The sequence below is a fragment of the Equus quagga genome, chromosome 16 (assembly GCF_021613505.1).
Source record: "Equus quagga isolate Etosha38 chromosome 16, UCLA_HA_Equagga_1.0, whole genome shotgun sequence".
NCBI lineage: Eukaryota > Metazoa > Chordata > Mammalia > Perissodactyla > Equidae > Equus > Equus quagga.
This window is the reverse complement of record NC_060282.1, coordinates 43,282,474-43,294,521: the sequence shown is the minus strand read 5'-3', so window position 1 is coordinate 43,294,521 and position 12,048 is coordinate 43,282,474.

Here is a 12,048-nt window from a genome sequence, read left to right as displayed (position 1 = left end):
CCATGTTCGATCAGCTACTGGCTAAACCCCCGGCTGACTGCAGCCACAGGAGTGAGCCCAGGCAAGACCAGAAGAGCTTCGTTCAAACTGTCAACACCCAGAATTGTGAGCTACTCAGTGACCGTTTTTTTTTAAGTCACTAAGTTTTGGGGTTGTTTGATAAACAGCAACAGATAACTGATACACTGTTGGAAAGGTGGAAGAAGGAATGTGGAATTGATGGAATAAGTATCCATAATTGATGGATAAGATCAGATCTAAGGTCCTCTTCAGAAATTCTACGATTTGACGAGAAGATCCCAATTTCTACAGCAAGTATAATATATATAATTAAAAATTTTAATTTAACACCATATCTTCTCTTCCCTTCTGTTTTATATTGTAAATCCTGGAGTGACACAAGGTGTGACCATAAGGAACTATGACTGATTATCACCGCATCCATCTCAATACTTCCTGGTCGTGCCTTGTTCTATTGCCAGCAAGGCAGTGCCTTTCTTGAGTTGTGTACTGTTTTAAATGTTTCTATTACATGATTCATATCCCAATCTTGGATAAGAGTTATAACCAAGATAAAAAAAAGAGTTGAGACTTACGTATAAATTAATTTTTTAATAAAAAATATTGAAATCACTTGCAAAGTCACACACAACCATAAAAGAATGTAGCTGCTATAATACTAAAGGAAATTACCTCTAGGCTTCCATCCAGTACAGTGCAATTTTCAGCAACTAAGACAGAGGCCTTGAAAATAAGAGGTAATAATGGAAATGCTGACAAACCCATAACTCCCACTGCTGAAAGAATGGCAAAGAAAGACCAGAATAATAACGACACAGTGTGAACTCCCAGTGTTTTTACTTAGCATTGGCAGCAAGTGATAGAATATGCTTTCATAATAACAACATTGTAATTAAATTATCAATTGTTTAAATAATTTCTGAAAGTTAGGGGAAAAAAATAGCACAATTTAATTTGGGATAAAATTTCATTTCGCTAAGGTTTTTGCTTCCTGCCCACAAGTCAGAGATTTCCCAGATGGGACAATACCCTGTCCTGGTTTATACACTTAGTGTCCACCTTAGGTCACGTAGAGGGAGACACAGGAGGGGGAGATGCATCTTTGTACACAACATGTCGCACTGAGGACTGGGGGCCTGGAGTCCTGGAAAATGTCCTCTTTCACCTCGGTGTTCAGCGCTTTCTCCTTCCCCGGCTTTGACACAGTTTTCCTCTTTGAAGCACAGGGACATCAGGAAAGAGTGTGGACAGTTCTCATCTCCATTTATGCTGCCCCCTGCCTCCTTTGCTTGCAATCCCCTCAAGGGCCTCAAAGGGTCTCCTCCTCCAGATACTCAGAGCTGAGGCAGCAGGAGGGGAGAGGCCAGTTTGAAGGTGCCGGCTGCCCTTATTCAGGACAGAATGTCCTGTCTTCTTATTTGCCTTTTTTTAGCCAAGGACAAAGACAGAGAGAGGAGACTTGATTTTCCTCCATTAATCTGCTCCAGTGGGTGTACTATCCAACATCTGAAATCACTTGTGATGTGACAATTTTTTTTGAATGCTAGCATCTCATTTTACATAATTTTATGGGTAACAGGAAGGGAATTCAGCTTAGAAAACTTTTGACCAACAATCACTGAAACAAATAAAAATAAAGAGAAAGAGAATGACTGTGACGCATGAAATAAAACAGCCTGCTATGCCAAGAATGTACTTGAATCATGTTTTCCAAAGGCCACATTTCTTATCTGTTCTGTAACAACCTGAAATCTCCTCCTCAGCAAGTCTCTCTCAGGCTTCTTAGTTGCCCAAGGCTGACTAATGTCGGAATTTAGAAGTGTCGACGAAAATAATCCATAACCAATCTATAAACGAAAATTTGGGTGAGTTTATTCTGAGCTAAAATGTGAGGACCATGGCCTGGGGCCTTTCTTCCCGAAGGAAGAAAGGACACTGAAGAAGTGAGGTATACAGAGTGGTTATATACTCCCAGACAGGATATTTCACATATGATTGAAATGTCCCTCCCACAATAGTCACAAGATTGCCCTGTCAGCGCTTGATGGACACAGCAGGTAGTGGGTCTGCTATCTGGGAGGACATAGCAGGAGGCAAGTCTATTGTCTCGAGCTGGGTGGTCACAGGTCAGGGCAGCAATCAGTTCCCAGCCTAAGGAAAGATGCTTAATCCTTAAGGGAATGCCAATGTTGGGAGGGGGAGGGAAGTTGCACCTTTATCTCAAGGGCCTTTGTTCTTGCCATAGGGAATATCTAAAGCAGATATACAATGCATGCTCAACGGCCTCGGTCAGGTGCTTTTGGACAGACAAGGTCAGGCTGAATTAGGTTTACACCAAATGGCTTCCTCATATACTCCAATACATCCTATTGCTTGCCATTTTTATTTGTCAGAAGGATGGACACACAGAATAGACTTTCTGAGAAAGGGACTTCAGACTCCATTTTGGCTCACCAGCTCCGCAGCATCCCCCAAGCTTGTTTGTGATTTGGAAAAACAAAGGTGCAGAGTGTTATGGATTGAATTGTGTCCCCTAAAAAGGTCTGTCAAAGTCCAGTATCTGTGAATGCAACCCTATTTGGAAATACGGTCTTTGCAGCTGTAATCAAGTTTAAGATGAGGTCATTAGGGTAGACCCTAACCCAATATAACTGCTGTCATCACAGAAGAAAAGATTCATGGGAGAAGGCCCTGTGAAGACAGCGAGAGATTGAAGTACTGCAGCTGCAAGCCGGGGAGCACTGAACATTGCTGGCAAACCCCCGATATGAGGAAGAGGCAAGGAAGGATTCTCCCCAAAGCTTTCGGTGGGAGCATGGCCATGCTGACACCTCGATTTTGGACTTCTGACCTCCAGAACTGTGAGAACGATACATTTCTGTTGCTTTAAGCCACACAGTTTGTGGTACCTTGTTACAACAGCCATAGGAAATGAATACAGAGAGTTTAGCCAAATGGCCCACGATCACATGGCTGGTCATGGCAGAGGACACACAAGAACATAACCTCAGTGATTCCCACACCAGAGTTCCTTCTATCATCCTGGGCTTTACTTCTCTCAAGTGTCACACCTAAGTTGTATCCATGTGTTTCCTTATGTCTTTTTGCTTTCATTCCAGATTTCTATAATAATTTCCCTCACATAGACTTTCCTTGTCTCTCCATTTTTATTCTGAAAATTTTGCAACCTATAGATAAATTGAACAGAATGAACACCATTCCCTTCAACTAAATTTACCAATGAACATTTTGCCACATTCATTTCCTTCTCTCTTTCTCTCTCTCCATATGTTTACTTTTGTCTTGAACCATTTGTAAGTTAGAGACCTCATGACATTTCACACCTAAAAAATTTCAGCATGTACCTCCTAAGAACAAAGACATTCTCCTTCATAATGATCAGATTCAAGGAATTTAACACCAATACAAAAGATTATCTAATAACAAGACTATATTCAAATTACTCCAACTTTCCCCCAAACGTCCTTTATAGATATTTTCCTCCTTCCCCCCATTGCTTCCCCTCTATACTCTGCTTTTCTTCAATTTTGGATCTAGAACCCCATCACTCAGCTGCCATGTCTGTTTCATCTCTTTTAATTTGGAGCACTCCTCCAACTTTTTTGTCTGTTCGACTGTCTTTCACAGAATTGACCTTCTTAAAGAATCCAAGCCAGTTGCTTTGCAGAATAACCCACAATCTGTATTCGTCTGCTTATTTCCTCATGATCAGATTATACATTCTTTGGTCAGAATATTACCTAGGTGATGCTGTGCACTTCCCATGGCTTCTCCTCAGGGAGAACATAATGCCAGTCAATAACCACATTTAACGATGATGTTAGATTCATTGGTGACGGTATCTGCCCATTGTAAAGGTACCATTTTTTTCCCAGTAAAATTAATGAATAACCTGTAGGGGATATTTGAGGGAAGATTTGTCCCTAACTTAATACAGTACACCCAGAGTTAAAAACAGAAGTTGACTTGGTATTAGATATCACTCCGTAGCTGAAATGCAACACCTAGCATGCCCTGGCTTGATTTACCATGTTTTTCATACGGGTTGTAGCGGGGGTTAAGGTTAAAACCAACCCTCCTTTACAGACCACAAGCCATCTGAAGGTCATTCTCATGGCTTTACCAGCACCTGTAATATAATCCATGTTTTGGCCTCAGCCAAGATTTTTGACTCATTAAAATTTACATTGAAATGTAAGAAGGCGTACCAAAAAAAGAAAAAAAGAAAATTGAAGAGTAAAACCCTAGGTAGGTAACTGCAATTTTAGAGCATAAATTTACATTAGGTAAATCAAAGTTTTGCTTCTCATCATGTCAGTATCACAATAGCTCAAGTATCATGGATCTTATACTATTACACTTATGACAGGGTAGTATTTTCCCAGTTGGTTATGAAAAAGGACATGAACTTGAGAAAGTGGGACAAAAATAGATCTCCAAAGCCATGTGAATCATTTTTGAGAGGTCAGAAATATTCACAGCTTTAACTGGAAGTAACGGCTTTGGTAATTAGTATAAGGACACAAAACACAGCCCTAGGTCTCGAGTGAATATTAAGCATAGTGAATACGGTGCATAAGCCACCAAGCCCACCCTCAGGGAGCTTCTATGTCATGAAACAACTGGCTCTGCTGCGAATTTCTGTGGAGTTTTTTCTGTATTGTTTTCCCACTAGATCACAAGTTCCATGAGAACACGGACTGGTCCTGTTTGATATCCAGGGTCCAGAACAGTGCCTGGATGCATTGGGTGTCCAGTGATTATTGGTTGAATGAATTAATGATTCAAAATAGTGCTCTTCAAGCTTAGGTCAATTCAACATTTCTAAGAAGGAGATGTAACCCCCTTACTCCCTTTTAATTTAATCACAAAATGTGTTGCTCGGGAGTGTGTGAATAAACAGGGCCTTCTTAGCTCCTCTATCTCAACCTCCAACAGCTTAGCCAGTCATTTCAGGGCAGACAGGTTCAAGGCACAACCTGTGTGCCAGATCAGGTCATGATTCTACTCCTCAAGGCCATGTATCTCTTTCTCTTTTTTTGCAAAGCAGGAACTAGGAAGGACATAGAATATTCCATCATCTCATCTTCACTGGTGTGCTTATCTCCTCCCAATATTTCCATTGCTGAGTTGTTAAAGGTTGTGGGGAGAGAGAAGTCTGCAGATTGTTAACAGAATGTATAATTTGCTTAAATACTTTGCATTTTTTCTCTACATGATTTTGAATAGAAATATTGTCATATAAAATTTTGATTAATTTGCTTAAATATATGATAGTTAACCAAAATAAATGATCTGCCCTATAAACATTAGAGTATTTTTTTGTTGTTCATGTGCAGATGCTTTAGTTTCAAGGAAGCTGAAAGAATCAACTAGTACATATGTTCATTTGAATCAGGACCCTCTAGACTCAAAGAGGGAAGACAGCGCACAGTAGAGGAGAAAAGGGGCAGGAGAGAGGCTTTCCTCCCAGAAAGAAACAGCAATAATAAAAATTAAAATATATGAATAGCAGTAGTTTGTGTTTATTACATGCTTATTACTTCTATTTACAACAGCCCTATGGAGTAGGAACTATTATTCCCATTGCAGAGAGGAGGAAACTGAGGCAAGGTTGTGAGTTGACAGTAGTAAGGGGTCAAGCAAGAATTTGAATCCTCTGACCTCAGAGCCTCTTACTTTACCATACACAGGGATTGCCATCCAAGGCAGAGTAGAAAGAGAGTCTGTTATTTACAAGCATTGTCTAGCAAGTTTTCAAGAAAATCTTTGATCATTTCTTAAAGTACTTATGCTGGGAGGAACGCAGGGAAGATAAGCTCCTGTAAGATCACTGCCCAGAGTTCAGATAGGGAATCCCTACAGTCTTTTAAACATCTTTTGATATTATTCAGTCCTTTTACCACCTTTGTCATTCTCCTTGAATCCCTCTTCAAAGATGACATATTCCCTAAAATTATGATACAGCTCTACTCCTGAGAGGCATCCATTTGCAAATAGATGAAAAGCTTTGCTACTGTAGGTGAGATGAATGAGGGATCCAGGACGCAGCCGGCCTTCAATGTGGAGCATTAAAGACTCTATTACCACTGATCTGCTTAGACACACAGACTCACTCTTTCTCCTGTCCCCTTGTGAAAAATGGGGGTGGAAGGGGCCTGTATATACAAAGGTTCAAGTTTTCATTTGTCAAGCCTAATTTTATCTAAACTCCATAAGATTTTATGTGGGGGGAAAATGCTTCTAAAACCAGCACTCATGTTGGGAACAGCAGCTTTCCAGAGCTATAGTCCAAATTCTGCACCACTGTGGGCACAGGTGTCTCTTACATCCACCTCCTCCACCCACTCCCCAAGACACATGCGAGAAAAACATTCAAAACCAGTCTTAAAAAGCAAGCATATATTTTTTCTTTCTTGCAAATTAATTTACCCTTAACACAGATGTGGTTAAATCACTGGCAGGCAAGTGGCAGGAACGTCCATATATACGAGCATCTCTCTCTTCTAACCTCAGCTTAAATGTAACCGTCCATAACAAGGGCTCCTAACCTTTTGCATGTCAAAGAACAATAAATGAATGATTAGTACATGAAAATGTGGACTGACATTAGGTTGCCAAGTTCCATTTTGCACTGAAAGAAAACAAATAATAATACATGTTATCAACATGAGTTCATAAAGTAAAGGACAATACAACAGAAAAAAACAGGTAAATACATAATTTCAGGCTAAAGAATTTTTAAAAATCATAAAATGGGCTTATGGAATTTATTTACAGAAAAAAAAATCACTGCTTTGTTTCTTTTTTTTTTTTCCTCACCCTGACACAAATCAGTGAAAATTCTATTAGAGACCAACTCTGGTCTTGGGAGCAAGATTTGGGGGCCTCTGACTTAAAAGTTTTTCCTGATTACCTCCTCCCTCCACCACCAGGCAGAACCAATCCCATTCTTTCTCCTCAAGCATTTTGTGAATACTTCCGCTATATCACATGATTGTACAATTATTCCTGTTAATGTTTATCTAGCAACTAGACCACAAGTTCTTAAAGGCACAAAGACTGTCTTACCCTTTGCTATTTACAGAACATAGCACAAAGCCTAGAACACAGAAAGCATTCTAAGAGAATTTATCAAATTAATTTGTACAAAAAGAAGAGAAAGATCTCTCCCTAGACAAAACTGATCATTTTATTTGCAAACTAGCATACCATAATAAGCCTTGGAGGTAGGTCCCAGAGATGGAAAGAAAGTTATAAGAAAATTCAAATACCATTAGCACACAGCAGTGGCTGGCAAATTTAAACAAAGTTGAAATAATTAGTCAATACCATTGTTCTGAAAAGCAACCTCAGCTAAAAAGTTGGTTTGGGGTTATATTTAAACATTAATAGTGACATCATTTATACAGACTTCAAATGAAAATGGAATTTGCAGATTCAGAATAGAGTAAGAATCATCAAAAGGTAGGGTAATAGCCAGCAGCAAATGAGATCCTCTCTATTCATTTATCCAGGGGGTTTATTGGTGAGTCATTGATCTGTGGTCTGAATACTGAACACCAAGCTGGCAATTCCCTGAATCCAGGAAAACAACATGGGCTAATTTATTTCCCTGACAAAATTTGGCTACAGCTCAGCAATGCAGTAAAAATACCTTCCATAAAAATATCTTTATGGATTTTCTCATTACATGACAGATGAGGAGTGGAATCGTCTTTTGAGGGGCAGAATCACCAAAAACTTTTATCCCTTATACACATATATCTCCCATGAAGCAAAGAACATAAAAAGTGAAAGGAATTAAAATTATAATCATTTTTTACCCTACCAAATTCAGAGAAGGTAAGTGTTATGTTAGCTATTATTTTTAACTCATTAGTGGTATCCAAAAGTTAAATCATTTAGTGTTGTCTTAAGGGTCAAATTTGTATTTACCTCTAGTAGTGATTAAATAGAGTTATGAGGCTACACAAAGCTTTAGGGATGAAATTGTGGCAGCACTGGCAATTGTAAGCAGGATCAGAGGAAGAAAACTGGAAACCTAGAACTTCACTGCTTACTGGTGCTCATTTAGCTAGTCTTCAGGATGAAAGGAATGGAAACAGCTCTGGAGCACACTTGAGTGTGTCTGAATCCAGCACTTTTATAAAAGTAGCATCATGGAGGCTCAGCTACATTATTCACTCACTGTGGTTGGCAACCCCAAGGTGGCCCCCAGTGCTCCCCACCCCCGAAATTCATAGCCTTGTGGAGCTCCCTTCCAAATTTTACTGGAGTTTGTTTGTGTGACCAATAGAATAAGACAAAAGTGACTGTATGTCACTTCTGAGACTAAGTTATAAAAGATATTGCAGCTTCTGTCTTGGTGTCTCTCCCTGTCTCTCTAGACTACCTGCTTTGGGGGAAAGCCAGCTGCTACGTTGTGAACAGCCCTCTAGAGAGGTCCACGAGGCAAGGAACTGAAATGTTCTCCCAAAGGCCATGTGAGTGAGCTGGAAGCAGATTCTCCAGCCCCAGTCAAGCTTTCAGATGACTGCAGCCCCAGCTGACAGCCTGACTGCAACCTCATCAGACACTGAACTAGAACCACTAAGTTGCTCCTGGGTTCCTGACCCTCAGAAACCAAGTGAGAAAATAAATGTTTGCTGCTAATTTTGGGGGGTGATTTGTTACCCAGCAATAGATAACTAATATACCCACTGTGATCTGGGGTAAGTTAGATAAATTAATTGAGCCTCTGCTTCCTCATCCATAGAGTGAGGATTAACGTAAACAAAAGTATATTCGTTTCAGAATGAATTTAGGACTACTTTCAAGGATGTGTAAAATACAAGGAAGTGTAAATTAAAAGAGAAGGGAGGATAGAAAAACAAGGGTGAGGATATAAAAAAAACAGGAAAGAGGCTAAAAAATAATATATTATACACAGCCTATACTGGGCCACAATTCTGGCTCTGAAACGTTGCTAACTCCTCCAACCTCCCTGCCCCGCCTAGATAAGTATTTCTTCAGCTCAGAGTCCAACAATTAAAAAAAGAAAATCCAATGATTTAAGAGACATTAATCATCCTTAGTGCTAACATGAATGAGACTTTTCCTTGGGAGCTCCCCAAAGCAGACCCTATATGGAGTACAAGCTGAGTCCTTCACACTCACGGGTAATTTAATGAAATGGGATGATACATACATAGTGTCTCATATCATGCTGGCCCATAATGGGCTCTCATACAACAGTACCTGCTGTTACTACTATCATGCTGGGCAAAGTTTACCAGGACTATAGCTCACCTCTAAAAAATGGGCCTCTTTGATACCCTTCCCTTTTCATCTTTTCTTTATTTACCTCGCCACGAAGCACTGATGTTTCTAGAAATGTTTCTTCCCATCCAATCCCTCCTTTACATTCTTGCTGCCATTTCCTAGCTCTGAGTTTTAACTCTCTCCTCCCATATTTAGGCAATAGCCCTGTATTAGTCAGCTCTGGCTGCCACAGCAAAATACCATAGACTAGGCAACTCGGACATTCATTTCTCACAGTTTCGGAGGCTAGGAAATCCAAGTGCAAGGTGCTGGTCAATTCTGTTCCTGGTACGGATGCTCCTTCCTGGCTTGTAGGTGGCCCCCTCCTCCATGTGTCCTCACATGTTGGGGAGAGAGAGAGAGAGAGAATGTGTACAAGCTCCCTAGTGTCTCTTCCTCTAAGAGCGCTAATCCCATCATGAGGGCTACATCCTCATGGCCTCATTTAAACCTAACCACCTGCCAAAGGCCCCATCTCCAAATACCATCACGTTGGGGGCTAGAGCTTCAACACATGAATTTTGAGGAGACACAATTCAGTCGATAGCAAGCCCTCAGTCATTCCCAGTCAAACCATGATGTATATGATTGTCAGAGCACTTTGTCTCTTCTTTCATCACGATTTAGTCAAGTGCCAACCCGGGTCCAGACTGCAGGATGAGAAAGCCCAACATCCTTGAAATTAAAGACCTTCAAGAATCAAGCCTTTTGCCCCAAGAACTAGCCTTCTGCCCCAGCACAGCTCCTCCACTCAGATTTTCTCCCTCTCCTCTCTGGGCCTTTCTATACTGTGAAACCTAAAATGTACCATCACCACCACCCTTTTTCTTGATTCCAATTCCATTCTTTAAACCTAGTTCAAATTCTAGCTAAGAACTGAGAGTCTCACAGTTGGAAGGACTCTAAAGATTACTCTGCCCAACCTTCAACCTCATCCATGCATCATCCATTCACCAATCCAACATTCACTGGGCACCTTATGAGCCAAGTAAAAATGAATACATTGCTTCAGCCCAGAAGGAGGTCACAGTTTGTACAGGGAGACGGGAATGCAAATGACTAGCATGTAAGTACAATGTTCAAGCCATGAACAAAGTGCTCTGGGAGCACATTCTTTGACACTTGCCGTCTAGATTCTGTCTGAACACCTCCAGCAACAGCAAACCACTTACCTCAAGGGGTAGCTCATTCTATTTCCACAAAACTGTAACCATATAAAGTTATCATATTGAGTTTAAATCTAACTTTTACACATTTATTCTAGTTTTTTCAAACTCCAGAGTTTTCAAACATAAATGTAGCTTTCTTTTCATAGCACTTCGTTTAAGTATTTGAAGACCACACCATAAATATCCCTAAACTTCTTATATGTTCTGATTCTAGGCTCTTCACCCTGCTAGCTGCCCTCCTCTGGCTCCACCAAAGGTTTTTTATACCTTTCAAAGTCTGGTGGAGATCCACCAAGGTAGAAGAGAGGGAGGCTATCACCTCCTTTGTTCTTATCTTAATGCCACCTAAGATCACATTTATCTTTTGGGGAGGGCAGGGGGCACCCTTATTACCTCTTATAGACAATCAAAATTTCCAGTATTCTTTTTTTCTCTTTAACACACTTAAGTGATCTCTCCTATTGATGGTTCATCCTGAGGCTCGTTGCAAACTGTCACACATGTTATCAGCTAACTTTTTTATGTATATATCTAAACTCTCTACCTAAACAGGAGGTTTCTTGGGAGTAAAGATACTTTTATTGTTCATATTTACCTTTAATAGTATATGAAAGAATGAGCAAGTGTTAAGGGAGTAAAGCACTGTGCTATGCAGAATAATGCCCCTTCCTAAAAGATGTCCACATCACAAGCCCCAGAACGTGTGAATATGCTTTGTTACATGGCAAGGGAGAATTAAGGTTGCAGATGGATTTATGGTTGCTAATCAACTGACTTTAAAATAAAGAGATTATCTTGGATTATCACAGGGGGCCCAGTGTAATCACAAGGCCCTCTAGAAAGGAAGGCAGAAGATTTCAGAGTCAGAGTGATTGGCAGATGCTACCCTGCTCCCTTTGAACATGGAGAAAGGAGCCATGAGCCAAGGAATGCAGCAGCTTCTCAACACTGGATAAGGCAAGAAAACAGATCTCCCCCAAAGCCTCCAGGAGGAAATGTAGCTCTGCTGACACCTTGATTTTTGCCAACTGAGACCCATGTCAGACTTCTGACTTCCAGAACCGTAAGGTATATATGCTGTTTAAAGCCTCTAAATTTGTGGTAATTTGTTAGAGTGTCAATAGAGAATTCACACAAGTGCTACCACTTGGTGCTATTTGCCAACCATCATCTGGCATTTCCCTTTAGATTACCTTTAGTCCTTACAACACACCTCAGATTTTAAAAATGTTGAAGCTATTGGGTAAAACTGGAAAGATTACCCAGCTAGCAAGAAGCAGAGCTAGGATTTGAACTCCAGTCTCTCTAACTCCAACTTATACTCATTTCACAAAACCAGGATCCTTAAAAAGGGATAAAATCACAACCTAGATATCATACCTGAGAAATTCTCTAAATATTCTGATGAGACTTCCTGAGCCCATTATTCTGAGCAGAAACTGGACACATAATTCAATAGCTTTTATTAACATTCTTTAATTCATCTATCTTCTTTCTCTCCTTGAACGTTTCTCTCTCCAGATGATACTGTTTA